The 16368-nt window shown below is 46.1% G+C and overlaps 1 long non-coding RNA gene across 14 annotated transcripts in view; it reads left to right on the top strand.

Moving 5' to 3' along the window:
• Positions 1–874: 874 nt before the first annotated feature.
• LOC147358457 (uncharacterized) overlaps positions 875–16368 on the top strand; it is a 72037-nt gene continuing 56543 nt past the window's right edge. For 3 of the 14 annotated variants that reach the window (XR_015142292.1, XR_015142299.1, XR_015142298.1), the window contains exons 1-2: positions 4666–4804; positions 6083–6131. This is a non-coding gene — a long non-coding RNA (uncharacterized LOC147358457). Of the gene's footprint in view, positions 3483–4665; positions 4805–4840; positions 5134–6082; positions 6132–9863; positions 9974–16368 lie in introns of those variants that run through there. The other 11 variants (XR_015142295.1, XR_015142297.1, XR_015142305.1 and 8 more) reach the window with 9 other exon arrangements.

Here is a 16368-nt window from a genome sequence, read left to right as displayed (position 1 = left end):
TGCGTGAAAGTGAAAAGTGAAACAAAATTCGCTCAGTCATGTCCGACTCTTAGCGACCCCATGAACTGCAGCCCACCAAGCTCTTCTGTCCATGGGATTTTCCAGGCAAAAGTACTGGAGTGGGGTGCCATTGCCTTCTCCTTGTGCCCTAAAGGAGAGAGAAGCAGGATGCTGGCAAAATATATTCATATCTGGTGAAAAATTGATCTTGGCTTCATTATGTTGACAGGAAATGAGGTACTGATAGAGCCAGGATGGGAATCTAGGACTCTGGCTGTCCACTCTTGGACCTTTCCCTCTGGAGGTAGCACTATGAAAAGGAAAAATAAATACCTGTTAAGAGCTTGATGTCTGAAGCAAAACTAAAATCCGTGCCACCCAGACTACACATCATGGTAGCAAATGGAGAGGTCCCTGCTTCATTCCCACAAGTGTGGTTTCATTTCATAAACTGGACACAGTAAAGATACAATTACTCTGGGTTCCTTTTGGGGAGGTGTGTCATCTGCACTGAACGGAATACTCTTAGACTACATTAAAATGCTTACGTACTAGGTAAAACCTCAAAGCACAATACGTCTTCGCTGCAAGAGAATCAGTACTCATGTAGCTTTTGTGAAACATACATCACTGACTCACTTTCAGGTAAATCCTTGGACAAACTCAATCATTCAGATCAGACCCAGCGTATGGTAGGGGCTCATTAAATCTCTGCTGAATGAGTGAAAGAATGAACACTATTTCCAGCCAGATCTTTTGCACTTATTTATTCAACCACAGAAATATTGAAAGCCAAGGTGATACACGGTGATACATGGTGATACAAAGTGATACACGGTGATACACGGTGATACAAGGTGATACACGGTGATACACGGTGATACACAGTGATACACGGTTGCCACGGTGGCCGCCAGTGAACCACCCCTCCCAGTACTCATATCCTTTCCCTTGAAGCCTGGGCTGGCTTGTGTGACTTGCTTTGTCTGATGGAACATCAACAAACATGATGCAGGCGGAGGCCTGATAAGCACTTGAGTGCTGGGGCTCCTGCCACCACCGTGTGGGGAGATGTGGTCTAATCTCCCTGAGGAAGGAGACCCCCGGAGGCAGAGGCTCAGTGATCCCAGCAATCCCAGCTGAACCCCTCACCAAGTTCACCCTTCAGCTGAATGTGGTTGCCCAAGGGAGCTTGGGAGAAGCCAGCATAGTCAAACCGCAACATTGTGAGACATGAAAAATTGTCGTCAAGCCAGGGTCATCACCTTTTCTTCTGGAAAGAGCCACATAGTAAATATTTTAGTTTTTTGGGGGTCATGCAATTTCTGTCACAGTGACTCAGCTCTGCCATTATAATGCGAAAGCCGCCATAAGGTGACAGAAACAAAGTGGGTGTGGCTGTCTTCCAAACAAACTGTTTTCAAAAACAGGTGGCGAGCTGAACTGGTCCACGGGCTGCGGTTTCCTGGCCCTGTTTTAGGCCAGTGAGTTTGTGGACGGTTTGCTTTGCTGCAGTAAATAAGGGAGACAACCTGCTATAGTCTCTGGCTCGTCCCAGGTGTCCCCGTTCCTGAGACTGCTCCGCTGTGTGACTTCATCCCGGATGGCTCCCTAGCATGGAATGCCCTCCTTTCTCAGACCTGGCCCTTGGAAAAGTGGAAAGTCAGCGGCGTGTGCTTTGAGCTTCCCATCAAAAGGTTCCAGAAAAGCCAGAAAGAAACAGTCGTGGAAGTGTTCCTTTCACCGGGAGTGGAAGCTGCCGACCCCTAAGTTCCCGATGAGTGGAGGGGGGCACCCTCTCCTCCTGCTCAGGGACGCCGAGGCTCCACTCAGTCTGAGCGGGATGACTGCGTGCTGCGTAAGTGGGCAGTGAAGTTGATGTAATGGAAGGCTCCTAGCCGGGTAGTCTCATTATCTCATCAGAGAGGCTCAGTTGTCCCCATAAAAAGGTAGCTTCTGACCCACCCATCCACATTTTGCCCAGAAGTCTTGGATTTCCTGGAATTTGTCCTGGAACTGCTAGAACTCTAAATAATGGTTTTCAAAACTCGGAATGACTGCATGCTTATCAAGGAAAGAGAGGATCTTGCCCTGTTATTATTTCAGTTATAGCTGACTGTGCACCTGTGGAGAGGGGTGTTGGTTCTGGAATCAAGCCTGCCTTCCAACCACTCAATCCCTCCATGACCTTGGGCAAGTCATGTAATCCTCTATACCCAAGTTTCCTCAGTTATAAAGTGATGGTAATATTAGCATTCACCTTTACGATTCTTGTGACAAATGAATGACACAGACCATGTAAAGTGTCACAGTGCCTGGCTTACTATTCAGTAAATTGTCGCTATTATAATTATTACCTGTCAGTCAATTCTGCAGCATTTCGTAATTCCTTCAATTTTTGTAGATTATTTATCTTTTTACCCAAAGTGTTCTCACTTCCACATCTTACTGATTTGCCTAAAAAATTCTGGAAAGATATAGCACAGTAATAATCTCAATTTAGAGGGGAGGAAAGTGAGATTGAGGTATTAGGGTTTTTTCTTTTTGCCCCAGTTATCTTTATTCTCGTCCAGTGAAACCGGTAAGAGACAAATGTGCGTGTTCCAGGTCCTCAGTTTGCAGGCGGGGAAGAAAGAGGCAGGGAGCCGGGGCTTTAAGAAAGAACCCACACTGAAGTGTTGCAGGGCAATTCCCCAGGAAGCTGACTCTGAGAAGGTTTGCTTGAAGCAAGTTCATTGGGAAGTGCTCTCTGAATGACAGCTGCTGGGAAGTGAAGAAAGCAGAAATGGGCAGGGAGGGGGGGAAGAAGGGGTGTGAGTCAGCTGCAACAAAGCCTCAGTCATCCCACGGGGAGCTCTGAAGTTGGAATAAACCTGCAGAGTTGACTTAAGTGAGGCAATTGGGTTGGGCCTTTTAAAGGCCACTTTAACGCACACCCTGAGCATTCCCTGGGTGTGAACCACCCTGGTAAGGAATATGACCTTGGTCAAGGCTGCTGTCTTTAGTCTAGAACAATTTCCAGAGGGAGACTCAGCTGTGAGCTCTGTTATCACCACTCCATGCTGATGGTTTTGAGGGGATCTGGGTGGCAACCCACAGCATCCATAACACACAACTTCTACTTGTGGACCAGGCAAAATGCAAGGAACTTTCATGTACACTGTGCCATTCAAACCTCACAACAAACCTGCAGAATAACTAAGGAAGAAAGCTATCGTATGTTTAAGGACTTCTAAATGCCAGGTGGTTTAAAAATTTTCATTCCTGTTATTTTCTTAACAATCCATCAAGGCTGGAATTACTTGTTGCACCTGAGGGAAGAGAAAAGTAGTTTAGAAAAGCCAAATTGACGCTCAGACGTGAGTCCAGCTCTCTCACATCGAGCTGGTTTCTCCCCCACTGGGACGTACAGACCCACTTTACAGATGGGGATGTTGGGGCTTAATGAGATTAAAGGACTTTCCTGAAGATCAGAGCTAGAGGTGGGCAGAATTGGGGCTTGAATTCAGATATGAGATGATCTTTCCCAGGCATCAAATTGCACACTGGGAGAGAGGAGAAAGACAACGACCTGGTGGGGGAAAAAGGCAGCTCAGATGAAACTTAACTTCTCTGAACTCCATTAACTTCATCCATAATATTTCAAGGGCTTTCGAGACATTTCCTGATGGTATAGCTTATGGGTTTTGAGCATTTTACTAGGGCTAGTCAAGAAGGCTTTAGAAAACTACCTATCTGATTTGCTTTTTTCCTCCTCTTCTACTTCTATATCAGCCTCTAAAGCTTGACATTAAGAAGTGTGCAGGAGGTGGCCAAATCTTTCTTGGAAATATTGAATTATATTTCTGGTGCTTTTGGCTGTGCTGTTTATTGTATTTGACCTTCAGTTGTAGACCACTAGATGGCGCTCATCCTCTATTCCTGAAACCTGTCTAACAGGGGCGTGATCCTCTTCCTCTCTGCACTGTAGTAGCCTCATCAAAGGAGAAGGCAGTGGCATCCCACTCCAGTACTCTTGCCTTGAATATCCCATGGATGGAGGAGCCTGGTAGGCTGCAGTCCATGGGGTCGCTAAGAGTCAGATACGACTGAGCGACTTCACTTTCACTTTTCACTTTCATGCATTGGAGAAGGAAATGGCAACCCACTCCAGTGTTCTTGCCTGGAGAATCCCAGGGACGGGGGAGCCTGGTGGGCTGCCGTCTATGGGGTCACACAGAGTCGGACACGACTGACGCGACTTAGCAGCAGCAGCCTTATCAACGGCTAACAGTGACATTTATGTGCCCAGTGCAGATCGTAGCCAAACTGAAATGTCGGGGTTTGGAGCAGTGAAAGATTTATTGCAAGGAAAACTACAAGGGATACAGGCTCCCAGGTGGTGCTAGTGATAAGGAATTTGCCTGCAAATGCAGGAGATGTAAAGAGACGTGGGTTTGATCCCTGGGTAGAAAAGATTCCCTGGAAGAGAGCATGTCAACCCACTCCAATGTTCTTCCCTGGAGAATCCCTTGGACAGAGGAGCCTGGCAGGCTATAGTCCATGGGATAGCATGGGTCGGACATGACTGAAACGACTTAGCATGCATAACAACATACAAAGAGAACAGGTGGCTCGTGCTCAAAAGACACGAACTGTCCATAATAGGTTTCAGGGAGATTTTATAGGCAAAATTTGTGGGGAGGGCTGCAGCGCTTGTAAACCTCCTCTGATAGGTGGGTGGTGCACCAGGAATTTCTATTACCAGCCAGTCTGAGGTCTGGCTGCTCAGCCTGAAGTTACCATCCTGTTGAGGAACTCAGAGGTAAGTATCAAATTATTAGGTTCAACCCTTGAGGAGGAACCAGGCCTGCCCCCGCTCCATCCTGCATATTCTTTCTTTCTGTTTTCCCTCACTCTCCTAATTAGTAATTGTTTGAATCTGCCCTTTCGAACTCAGTGAAAGTCTAGGTGCTTGAAAGTTTTTTTTCCTACAAACAAGAAACGGGAGACCTGGAAAGACTTTTATGCCCTGGAATTTCCCCACAGGGTCCTGCTCAGGTTTTAATGAGAAGGTACTGGGTGCCTAGTAAGATACTATGCCCCGTGCTTTATGGAAATCATCTCATTGAATCCTTACCAGGACTCTTTAAGGTAGGCTTTGTTATCCTTAATTTACCAACGACATACATAACTTGCCCAGGAAACAAAGCTAGTGCTGGCCGGGTCAAAGCAGGATGTAAACCAGGTCATCCGATTTACACTTTTGAGCTTGTCAGGGAGGGAATAAAACTTCCCTTTCTAGGTTCTTCTGGCTGGTCTATTGATATGAGACAGGTTAACAGGAGAAAATAAAATTTAATTACATACAAGCAGGAGTTTCATAAGAATATAGGTCCTAAGAACAAGTGAGTCAACTGAAGCGTCTATGTCATCCAAGAGGAGGAGAAGGGGGAAGAGGTTAGGACTGCCAAGGAAAGGAGGGCCATTTCCAGGAAAATGAACAAGAGCAAACATTTGGTAACGAGGTGTTTGCTGGGCCGTGAAGAAACCAGGAGGCAGAGAGGACTTGGATCCAGCAGCCTTGCCAACCTGCCCCAGACTACCACACCTGGTGCTCGTTATACTGGATCTGTGGGAATGCTGCTGCTGCTAAGTCGCTTCAGTTGTGTCCGACTCTGTGCGACCCCATAGATGGCAGCCCACCAGGCTCCCCCGTCCCTGGGATTCTCCAGGCAAGAACACTGGAGTGGGTTGCCATTTCCTTCTCCAATGCATGAAAGTGAAAAGTGAAAGTGAAGTCGCTCAGTTGTATCCGACTCTTAGCAACCCCATGGACTGCAGCCCACCAGGCTCCTCCATCCATGGGATTTTCCAGGCAAGAGTACTGGAGTGGGGTGCCATTGCCTTCTCCGATCTGTGGGAATAGTTTTTCCTAAAACAGGCCCTTAATCTAAATTCTTTTAAACAGTTACTGGGAGAAGGTAAAAGTTCATCCTGAGCCTTTGCTTCAGTCTAAATTAATTCTCAAGCCTAAGAGACACGTCTTGGGGTGGCAAGTTTTGCTCCCTTGTGACCTCTACCCATTCTCCTGTCTCTCCAGTGATCCCATAATGACGCAAGTGAGTGCTAGCCTTGTGCCAGACATTGTGGTAAGTGGCTCATAAAGTTTGCTTCATTTGAAACTCATAACGTCCACACACACACACACACACGTGAGATGATGCATGTGGATGATCCATACCTCAATTGTGGGAGTCCTTTTGAAACGGGATGGAAGGGGGCAGGGCACAGCCTTTGAAAGAATGATAGGGCCGTAGGACATGACAAAAGCTTGTTAGAATCAGCTTGGTCCAAGATGGTGGAAGATTCGACTTCCAGTAGACCACTGAGCCTCGTTATATGCTCATTGTAATGTATTAGCAGGTGCTAAATGACCCACCCACCAGCACCACGACTGTTCTGAGGCTAACCAGAAAAGCTAAAAATGTGGGCGGTGGTCCAATCCTTGGAAATCTCCACCCCTTCCCCAAAATAGTTGGAATAATCCTCCCAGTTGTTAGCCTATGAAATTACCCAGATGATAAAAACTATTCACACTAGTCACAAAATGACTTTCTCTGGGTCTCTGATGATGGGTTTAAAATTCAAGGAGCATCTGGTTTTGGTGTGGGGATGATCCAGGATTATGGTGTGACTGATGGATATATCGGTTATTTGTACTTTTTTTTTTTTAATCTTTGCAAGGGAAAAACTACAAGTAATGAGTTTCCTATAGTTAATTTAACTTTGTTACAAGTTTTCATGTGCAGGATAAACAGTTCTTTAACCTTGGGTGAAAATACTTGCAACGGTTTAAGGTGACTGTGTTTTACCTTAGGACACCTGTAGCATGCCAATTTGTGTGTGTGTGTGTGTGTGTGTGTGTAAACACTTCAAAATTGAGCTAAAAGATGTAAATGTAAAATTGAATGTGTATCTGATCTGCCCCAGGTTCAGTAAATAAATAATTCGTTTTAAAAAGAAACAAAAAACTATTCACACTGTGTTTTGGGGCCTCTCACCCTTTTAGAGGCTTCCCTCGTGGCTCAGCTGGTAAAGAATCCGCCTGCAATGTGGGAAACCTGGGTTTGATCCCTGGGTTGGGAAGATCCCCTGGAGAAGGGAAAGGCTACCCACTCCAGTATTCTGGCCTGGAGAATCCCATGGACTGTATAGTCCACAGGGTCACAAAGAGTCAGACACAACTGAGCGCCTTTCACTTCACCCTTTTAGATGGCCCACGGTCTGTCTGTGGAGAGTGTATCTCTGTAAATAAATCCACTCCTTACCTATCACTTTGTCTCTCACCGAATACTTTCTGCGATGAGACATCAAGAACCTGAGCCCTGAGTTTCATAAAGTCCTGAGACCGGGGGTATGATCCCAGTTAAAAGATTGTGGTTGAAGCTCAAGTCTGGGTTTAGGCTGTGTTCGAGTCCTGCGGTGTGGGCTCAAATCCCGGATGTGAGTTGTGTGGCTTTACTTTCACACTATATGTGTATACAAATCATCGCCTTTTATACTTGAAATATCGAATAATTTTATTTGTCAGTTATACTTATAAAAGGAAAACCTCTTAAGACCCATGAGGTAAGAACTATCTCTTTCGTTTTAAAAGTGAGAAGGTTGAGGGACAGAAAGCCTAAATCATTGCCAAGTTACAGTTAATAAGTAGTGGTACCCAGACTGGAATGCATTCACCTAGGCTGTGAATTTTTGAGAGTTCCTTGGACTGCAAGGAGATCCAACCAGTCCATCCTAAAGGAAATCAGTCCTGAATATTCATTGGAAGGACTGATGCTGAAGTTGAAACTCCAATACTTTGGCCACCTGATGCAGAGAGCTGACTCCTTGAAAAAGACCCTGATGCTGGGAAAGATTGAAGGCAGGAGGAAAAGGGAACGACAGAGGATGAGATGGTTGGATGGCATTACCGACTCAATGGACATGAGTTTGAGTGAACTCCAGGAGTTGGTGATGGACAGGAAGGCCTGGCGTGCTGCCGTCCATGGGGTTGCAAAGAGTCGGACATGACTAAGCAACTGAACTGAACTGAACTGAGGCTGTGAATCCCAAGAAAGCTTACCATCTGAGGGATGACAGTGAGAATATGGATCCACTCGAATGCAGTGGGGCCCTAGGATTCAGGAGCCATCTGGGATTCTCTCTGTCAGCACCTTCTGCCTCCTGGTGAGAAGAGAAGCTCTTAACCCTACCAGAAGAGAGCTCTTAACCCTACCAGGAGGCAGCCCAGGCTTGGAGTCAAATCCAGGTTCAAGTCCTGGCTCTGAGAGACTTCAGCTCAGCTTCCCTTTGGTGTAACTTCTCTCAGCTTCTGCTCCCGCAGCTGTATCAGTGCAGGTATCACTGCCCCAGTCCTGAGACTCAGAGCCCAGAGCCCAGGTGGGGAAGGGGCTTCCAAGAAATGGTGCCCCCTTCCCCTTCCTCTCAGACCCCCACAGTATAAGGAGACCCAGGAGGAGAACTGGGCACAGCTTTTCCTCTGTGAGTCAGGGGCCCTTTAAGATTGATGCCACCCTTTCTGGAGATGCTGAGAGAAGCAATTATTTAATCCCCTCCCCCCTTTTTTTTGGTGGATTTAATCAATGCCTCTTTCCCTTTCTACACCAGCATCCTCCAAGAGCTCTTTCTGCCGTGATGGCAATGTTCTATACCTCCACTGCCCAATGTGGTGGGCAAGAGTCACAGTGGCTTTTATTTGTTTGTTTATTTGGCTCACAGGGTCTTAATTGCAGCATGTGGGATCTAGTTCCCTAACCAGGAATTGAACCCAGGCCCCCTGCATTGGGAGCATGGAGTCTTAGCCACTGGACCATCAGGGAAGTCCCACATGTGGCTTTGAGTATTTGAAATGTGGCTAGTGAAAGTGAGGAAATCTACTTTAATGTTTATTTGGTTTAAATTACTTTAAGTAGAAATATTCCCCCATCACTAGTGGCTCCCTGATGGACAGTAAAGCTCTGGAAGGTGTACAGTTCACGGCTGCACCCACAGAGCCTGACCCAGCACGTACCCTTGGAAAATGGTGGGTAAATATCTTTTAAATGAATGAATGCAGATGATTCACTTTGAGCCTTCCTAAACTCCACCAGTAGGAGGTCATTCCTGTGCAGGTAGGAAGGCTTGGCATCTGTGATAGAGGAATGGTGACCCCCATCTTCAGGAAAGAAAGAGGAGGAGATCATCAGATTTGCAGGCATCATCCAGGACAGGGGTTTCCAACCCCAGGGAGGCTGACCAGACCATTACCTGTCTGTGGCCCCTTAAGAACTGGGCCAAACAGTAGAAGGTGAGCATTATGGCCTGAACCATCCCCATCCATCCCCAATGACTGTGGAAGAATTGTCTCCCATGAAACTGGTCCCTGGTGCCATAAAGGTTGGGGACCACTGCCCTAGACCGTGATCTATGTCTGGGATAAGGTAGCATCTTAAGGTAGTCTGTTACCCCCAGTTTGTTGTATTTTACTTCTCCTTCAGAGATTGGGAATCAAACCTTTAATGTGGAAAGGAAACTGTGGGCTTGATGGCAAGGACCCCAAGGAAGGAAGGAGCTGGGGGGACTGTATCACTCATCACAGCAACCCTGAGTGGACTCCCAGAGCTGGACCAGGAGGCAGGGCCTTTGGGCTTGTGTGGGAGGGAAGGGGACAGAGCTATCACCCGGGGGAGTTACCAGTCTGGAGGCTCATTCAACTCAGCTACCTTCAGAATCCTTGCTTTGAAATTAAAATTGTAGAACCCAGAATATTGACTTTTAAAATTTTCCTGCCTATGGAGTTGCTCTGGCCCAAGGCTCCAGCTGTTGCTTTCTCTTACCAGTCTAGTGTAAATTCATCATCGTCCACGTTTAGTGAGCAGGACCGAGACCCATGGCCTTGATGGATTCATCGTTTAATCCTTCACCAGAGCTCTGAGATGGATGATCTTAGGTAAGGTTTGTTGTGTCTAGTCACTCAGTCATGTCTGACCATGCACTGTAGGCTCCTCTGTCCCTGGAATTCTCCAGGCAAGAATACTGGAGTGGGTTGCCAGTCCCTTCTCCAGGGGATCTTCCTGACCCAGGGATTGAACCCACATCTGCTGTATTGCAGGCAGATTCTTTACTGCCTAAGTCACTAGGGAAGCCCACTTATTGAGCATTTATTATGTGCCAGGCTCTGTTCTAACTCTTTAAATGTTCACAACCACCCTACTCCCCATGGGTAGGTATAATCACCATCGTCATTATCCCTCAATTTACCACTTAGGATCCTATGACCAAGATGGTGGAGTAACCTACCCAGGACTATACAGCTAGTAAACAGCAAAGCAGGATTCAAACCTCAGGTAATTGGGGCTCTACAAGTTACATCCTACTGCTAGGTTCTGAGAGTTACCATTGATGTATTAACTATTTAATCTTCACATTAAACCTATGAGATGGAGATAATTATTATCATACCCGTTTTATAGGTGAGGAAACATGTTTAACAAAGTTAGCTAGCATGTCCCAAATTATGCAGCTGGTCAGGGGTAGTGCCAGGATTTGAACCTAACTTCACTGGTCACTCTGAAAGCCACTAGGGTGGATATACACTGAGTTGAATGCTACTTCTCCCCCACCCCATTCAAGTCCTTCCCAGAATATAATCTTATTTGGAAATAAGAGTTGTCGCAGATGTCATTGGTTAAGCTGAGGTTATACTGGAAGAGGGCAGCAGGGGTTTAATCCAGTGTGACTGGTAATCTTATAAGAAAACAAGAGGCGCAGAGACACACAGGGAGATGGTCATGTGATGATGGAGGCAGACGCCGGAGTGATGTGTCCACAAACCAGGATTCCTGGCAAACGCTGGGAGCCAGGACGAGGCAAGGACGAATCCTCCCCTAGAGCCTTTAGAAGCATGACCTTGCTGATGCCTTGGTTTCATAATTCCAGCCTCTGGAACTACAAGAGAACAAAGTCCTGTTTTTCTTTAAGTTATGTTTTAAGCCACTCAGTCTGTGGTACTTGGTTACAGCAGCCCTAGAAAGCTAGTGCAGTGGACACATCCCAAGATGTAGAATGTATTGGGCTGGGCAAAACATTTATTCAGGTTTTTCCAAAACATCTTACGGAAAAATCAGAACGAACTTTTTTGCCAACCTGATACAATTCTGTCACTTGCTGACCAAAGCAGCCTCAATTTTGGAATCTGTCCCAAAACTAAAGTGAAGGATATAGCCTGGTGTTGATGTGAGAGCAGATCAGAGAATGAAAGGGGGATCCTGACTCCCCACTTTAGTGACTGCTCTTTGCCCACACAGCCAGGAGAGCAGAGAGCTGGTTGGTCTGTTCCCGCCCTTAGTTACCGGTTAGGTTCAGTCTTTGGAGCTGACACCTCCTGCCTGGTGACCTTAAACAAATCTTAAACAAATTCCTTAACTTCTCCAAGCTTCTGTTTCCTCCCCTGCAAAGGTGGTAACAATACTGTTTAACGTGAGTGTTGCTGTGAGGATTAAATGAGATAATACAAATCATGTCCCTGGGTACACATAGTAAGCCCTCAGTGAATTATAGCTGCTGTTCTTTCTAGAACAGGCAAAAAGACCGAGGAAAGAGATGGCATCCAGCTGGATGGTTTATAGTCTGGCGTGAACTCAATGATCAGAGGGTTGAACCTACGGTCTCCAAAGGTCTTTTCCTGTTTTATAATTCCTCATTCCTCTAGTTTTCCTGGCTCTTCTCAGATTAAAAAAATTTTTTTTTTGCTCCTGACCACTGCTTCCAGCTTTGTTTTTATCAATTTTTATATTGGAGTATAGTTGATTTACAATGCTGTGTTAGTTTCTGCTGTTCCACAAAGTGAATCAGCCATACACGTCGGCCCTTTTTAGACTAAAGAGCTGGGATCTGTGAAATATTTTGCTATGAGTACCCTTACCTTTCTTTCCTAATCCAGTAGGTGGCAATAACTCCCCATCATTTTTCTTCATCCAGCGTTCGCTCTTCCGCTGTGTCTTGGTATCCAGCCGGTGGGAGTGGTGGAAAAGATTGAGATTGAGAGGGTTCCCTTGGGAAGGCTTAAGCACCCCTCAGGGCACAAATAGGCGGTCCTCTCCACCCCAGGGGTCTTAGTTCTTCTGACAGTGTTTACTCCCAATACTTCAAGCACAGATATAAAATTTATAACACAAGAGCTTCTATTTTGTTCCCACAACAAGGATATATTATTTTGCTAAATTCAGAGGGGATGCAGTCCTAAGGGTTAAGATGTAGACTCCATCTGACTGGCAAATCTCATGGTATTTCACCAGGCATCTGCATGCCTCAGTGAATGTTGGACCCACAACGTGGGCACCATCTGAGAGCTCCTTAGAGAAGCAGAATGTCAGGCTTCATCCCAGACCCGCTGAATCAGAATCTGCAGTTTAACCAGCAACCCAGGTGACACTCACACTCATTAAAGTCGAGAGGTTCTCACCTATAGGATCCTGGAAGGAAACGATTCCTTCTGCCAGCCCCGTAATCAACTCTCTTTAATTAGTGGAGGACGATAAGCTTGCATCATTATCACATGTCATATTTACAAAGAGTGTTAATACTCTTAGAGGATATATTTGATTGCTTTACTTTTCCATCAGTACGTTAGCTCAACCCCATTTATAGCTGAGGAAAGGAGGCTCAGAAGTGCATGGATACCCAGGAGTAGAACTGAGAAGTGAACTCAGCTTTACCCAAGGCCACAGTGGCTGGATTTCAAAGCAGTGATGGAAATAATATCCCACCTTCAGTGCTCACTCTGTACCAGACTATATGCTATATGCCAAGTGTATTATTTCATTAATCCTCCTTGGAATTCTAAGGAGAGAGTACCACTTTTTTCACCGTTTCATTAATGAAAAACGTGAAGAGGAGAGAGGTCAATACACTGACCCAAGGCTACACAGCTGCTAAACAAAGGGCTGAGGTAGAATTTTATCACCAGCCAGTATGACTCCAAGCCCCAGAGCTTAAACATGCAGCTTAACGTCTCCCTGAGGCTTGTATGAATTTCTTGTATAAACATCAGTTTGAAACACTTGCCTGTGATGATAATATACATTTGAGTAAACCATTATTTTGAACTTTAACTTAATAACTATACTAGAACAGTTTCTTTCCCAATACTTAGTACCTTCTCTGAGGACCTATATTGGGGTCCAAGGGCACCTGTAACAAACTGATGGCTTAAAACAACAGTATAAAGGACTTCCCTGGTAGCCCAGGGGTTAAGAATCCACCTTGCAATGCAAGGGATGCAGGTTCGATCCCCGGTCAGGGAACCAAGATCCCACATGCCAAGGAGAAACTAAGCTCTCATTGCACTACTGAGCCCTCGGATCATAACAAGAGAGTCGGTAGGCAAGAGGTGGCTAAAGTATTGGAGTTTCAACTTCAGCATCAGTTCTTCCAATGAATATTCGGGACTAATTTCCTTTAGGATGGACTGGTTTGGATCTCCCTGCAGTCCAGGGGACTCTCAAGAGTCTTTGCCCATAGCACAGTTCAAAAGCATCAATTCTTCCGCACTCAGCTTTCTTTATAAACTCTCACATCCATACATGACTACCGGAATAAACCATAGCTTGACTAGATGGACCTTTGTTGGTAGAGTAATGTCTCTGCTTTTTAATATGCTGTCTAGGTTGGTTATAACTTTTCTTCCAAGGAGCAAGCATCTTTTAATTTCATGGCTGCAGTCACCACCTGCAGTGATTTTGGAGCCCCCCCAAATAAAATCAGCCACTGTTTCCACTGTTCCTCATCTATTTGCCATGAAGTGATAGGACCAGATGCCATGATCTTAGTTTTCTGAATATTGAGTTTTAAGCCAGCTTTTTCACTCTCCTCTTTCACTTTCATCAAGAGGCTCTTTAATTCTTCTTCCCTTTCTGCCATAAGGTGGTATCATCTGCATAACTGAGATGACATTATTGATATTTCTTCTGACAATCTTGATTCCAGCTTGTGCTTCATCCAGCCTGGTATTTCTCATGATGTACTCTGCATAGAAGTTAAATAAGCAGGGTGACAGTAGACAGCCTTGATGTACTCCTTTCCCGATTTGGAACCAGTCTTTTGTTTGCAATGAAGATCCTGTGTGAGGCAACTGAGACCCACTGCAGCCAGAAAAAACACAAAAATACCCAAAACAGAAGAGGTCTAGGCTTGGTCAGGCTTCTCTCACTATTCTGGAGGCTGCTGCCGCTAAGTCGCTTCAGTCATGTCCGACTCTGCAACCCCATAGACGGCAGCCCACCAGGCTCCCCCGTCCCTGGGATTCTCCAGGCAAGACTACTGGAGTGGGGTGCCATTGCCTTCTCTGATTCTGGAAGCTAGGAGTGTGAAATTAACCCATCAGCAGGGCAACGCCCCCTCTGAAATCTGTAGGGGAGAATCTTTCCTCACTTCTTCCTAGCTTTTGCTGTTTTGCCGATAGTCCTTGGAGGTCCTTGGCTTGCTGCTGCATAACCCTAATCCCCGCCTCTGTCTTCACATGATGTTCTTTCTTCACGTGTCTTCTTTTAAGGACATCTTTTGAGGACACTTCGTACTTCATGTCCTACTCTACAACCACTTCATTTTAACTCATTCCATCTCCAGGGACCATATACCCAAGTAAGCTCAAATTTTGAGGGTTAGGACTTCAAACGTTTTTTTTGGAGGGGACAATTCAGCCTCTGACAGTATCTCATAAGGTGGAACAGTGGCCCGGTGTATGGGTTCCAGAACCAGAGTGCCAGGGTTCATATCCTGGCTGTCGCATGAGCTGGGTGACTGAGAGCAAGTTACTTAGACTATCTGAGCTTCACTTTTCTCCTCTGTAGATCAGGAGGATCTCAGGGGATCATCATGAATGAATGCCCCCAAAGATCCTGCCTAGAATGGCGTTGGAGTCGAAACCATTGATGCCCCTCCCAGATCCTTTACGAGGCCAGGCACCCATCCTGATCCATGGCTAACAGCTCATACCTGTGACCTTCTATGGAGCCCTGTCTTTGGCTGACATGAGCCACCTTTTTGGAGATGCCTGGGAGGCTGACTCCCCTCCCTGTTTACTGACCAAGCCTAGACCTCCTCTGAGACTGCATCCTTGCCCAGCTTTTTCCTACTGCCTCACTCCCATTCAGGTCCTTCCTGAGTGCATGACCTCAATAAGTCACATGCATCCAAGTGATGGCTTTAGGCTCTGCTGCCAGGGAACCTGACTTGACCCAAGTACCTGGCATGAAAGCCTTAGACTGATGTCCTTATTATCATTTTCAAGAAGCCAGGAATTAACCTCCCAATCATCCTGCCTTTTCCATGATTTGGTACTGCAGTGGTGTCTTCTTTTTCCTGCCGTTAATCTTGCAGTGTCAAGGATGGCAAAACTTTTCACACACACGTTGTCTGATTTCTGGGCTGAGACTGTCCTGGCCACATGCAGGGGAAGCTGCTCCTGGTCACCTCTGAGAGCATGTGCTGACTCGAGGCTTCCCTTCACTTTGCCTCAATGCTGGATGACTACAGGCTCTTCCTTACTTGGCTCTGACGGCCTATTCCTTAGTGCTCACACCTCCATCATGTGTGTAGAGAGCAAGGTCTGCTTTGCAGTGCGATCAGAATTAGTACCTGTTGTCGGCTCAGGCTTATACAGTTCTCCTGTGGCTGGGCACATGTGTGCTCAGCGTGCTTATTTGTGTCAGACTGTTTGCAGTCCTGTGAACTGAAGCCCTCCAGGCTTCTCTGTCCATGGGCTCTTCCAGGCAAGGATACTGGAGTGGGTTGCTGTTTCCTATGCCAGGGGATCTTCCTGACCCAGGGGTCAAACCTGTGTCTCTTGTGTCTCCTGCATTGGCAGGCAGATTCTTTACCACTGAGCCACCTGGGAAGTTCAGGTACGCATTGGCCTCGCCCATATCATCATCATAGCTACCACTTAGTGAGAGACTAACGTGTACCAGGCAGGATACAGTATATATCACAGTAACATGGATACTAGCTCTAACCCTCAAAGGCTCTTTGAAATGGAAAGTGACATCTTGTTTTATTAATGAGGAACAGAAGGGCAGAGAAGTTAGGTCACTTACCTGTGGTCATACAACAGTGGATGCAGATTTGAAGCACAATCGGGTGGGAGAACCAAGTCCAGCTCTCAAGTTCCTTGTTGAACTACGTTCTCTATAAGCACTCAAACCACTGCTTTTCTTTCTGTGAATTGCGCTTTTAAGAGCTGGTGTCTTAGTCCAATTCCAGCAAGGGGGGGCCTGTATTTATACTGGATCTTTCTTTTCCTTTCCTGTCCCACTTGAGCTTTGAGTTTCCTCTAGTCTTTTTACT

This window comes from Bos grunniens, chromosome 15 (assembly GCF_055505025.1).
Source record: "Bos grunniens cultivar Pamir isolate PY7600 chromosome 15, Bosgru_T2T1.0, whole genome shotgun sequence".
NCBI lineage: Eukaryota > Metazoa > Chordata > Mammalia > Artiodactyla > Bovidae > Bos > Bos grunniens.
This window is presented reverse-complemented; position numbering and strand designations above follow the sequence as displayed.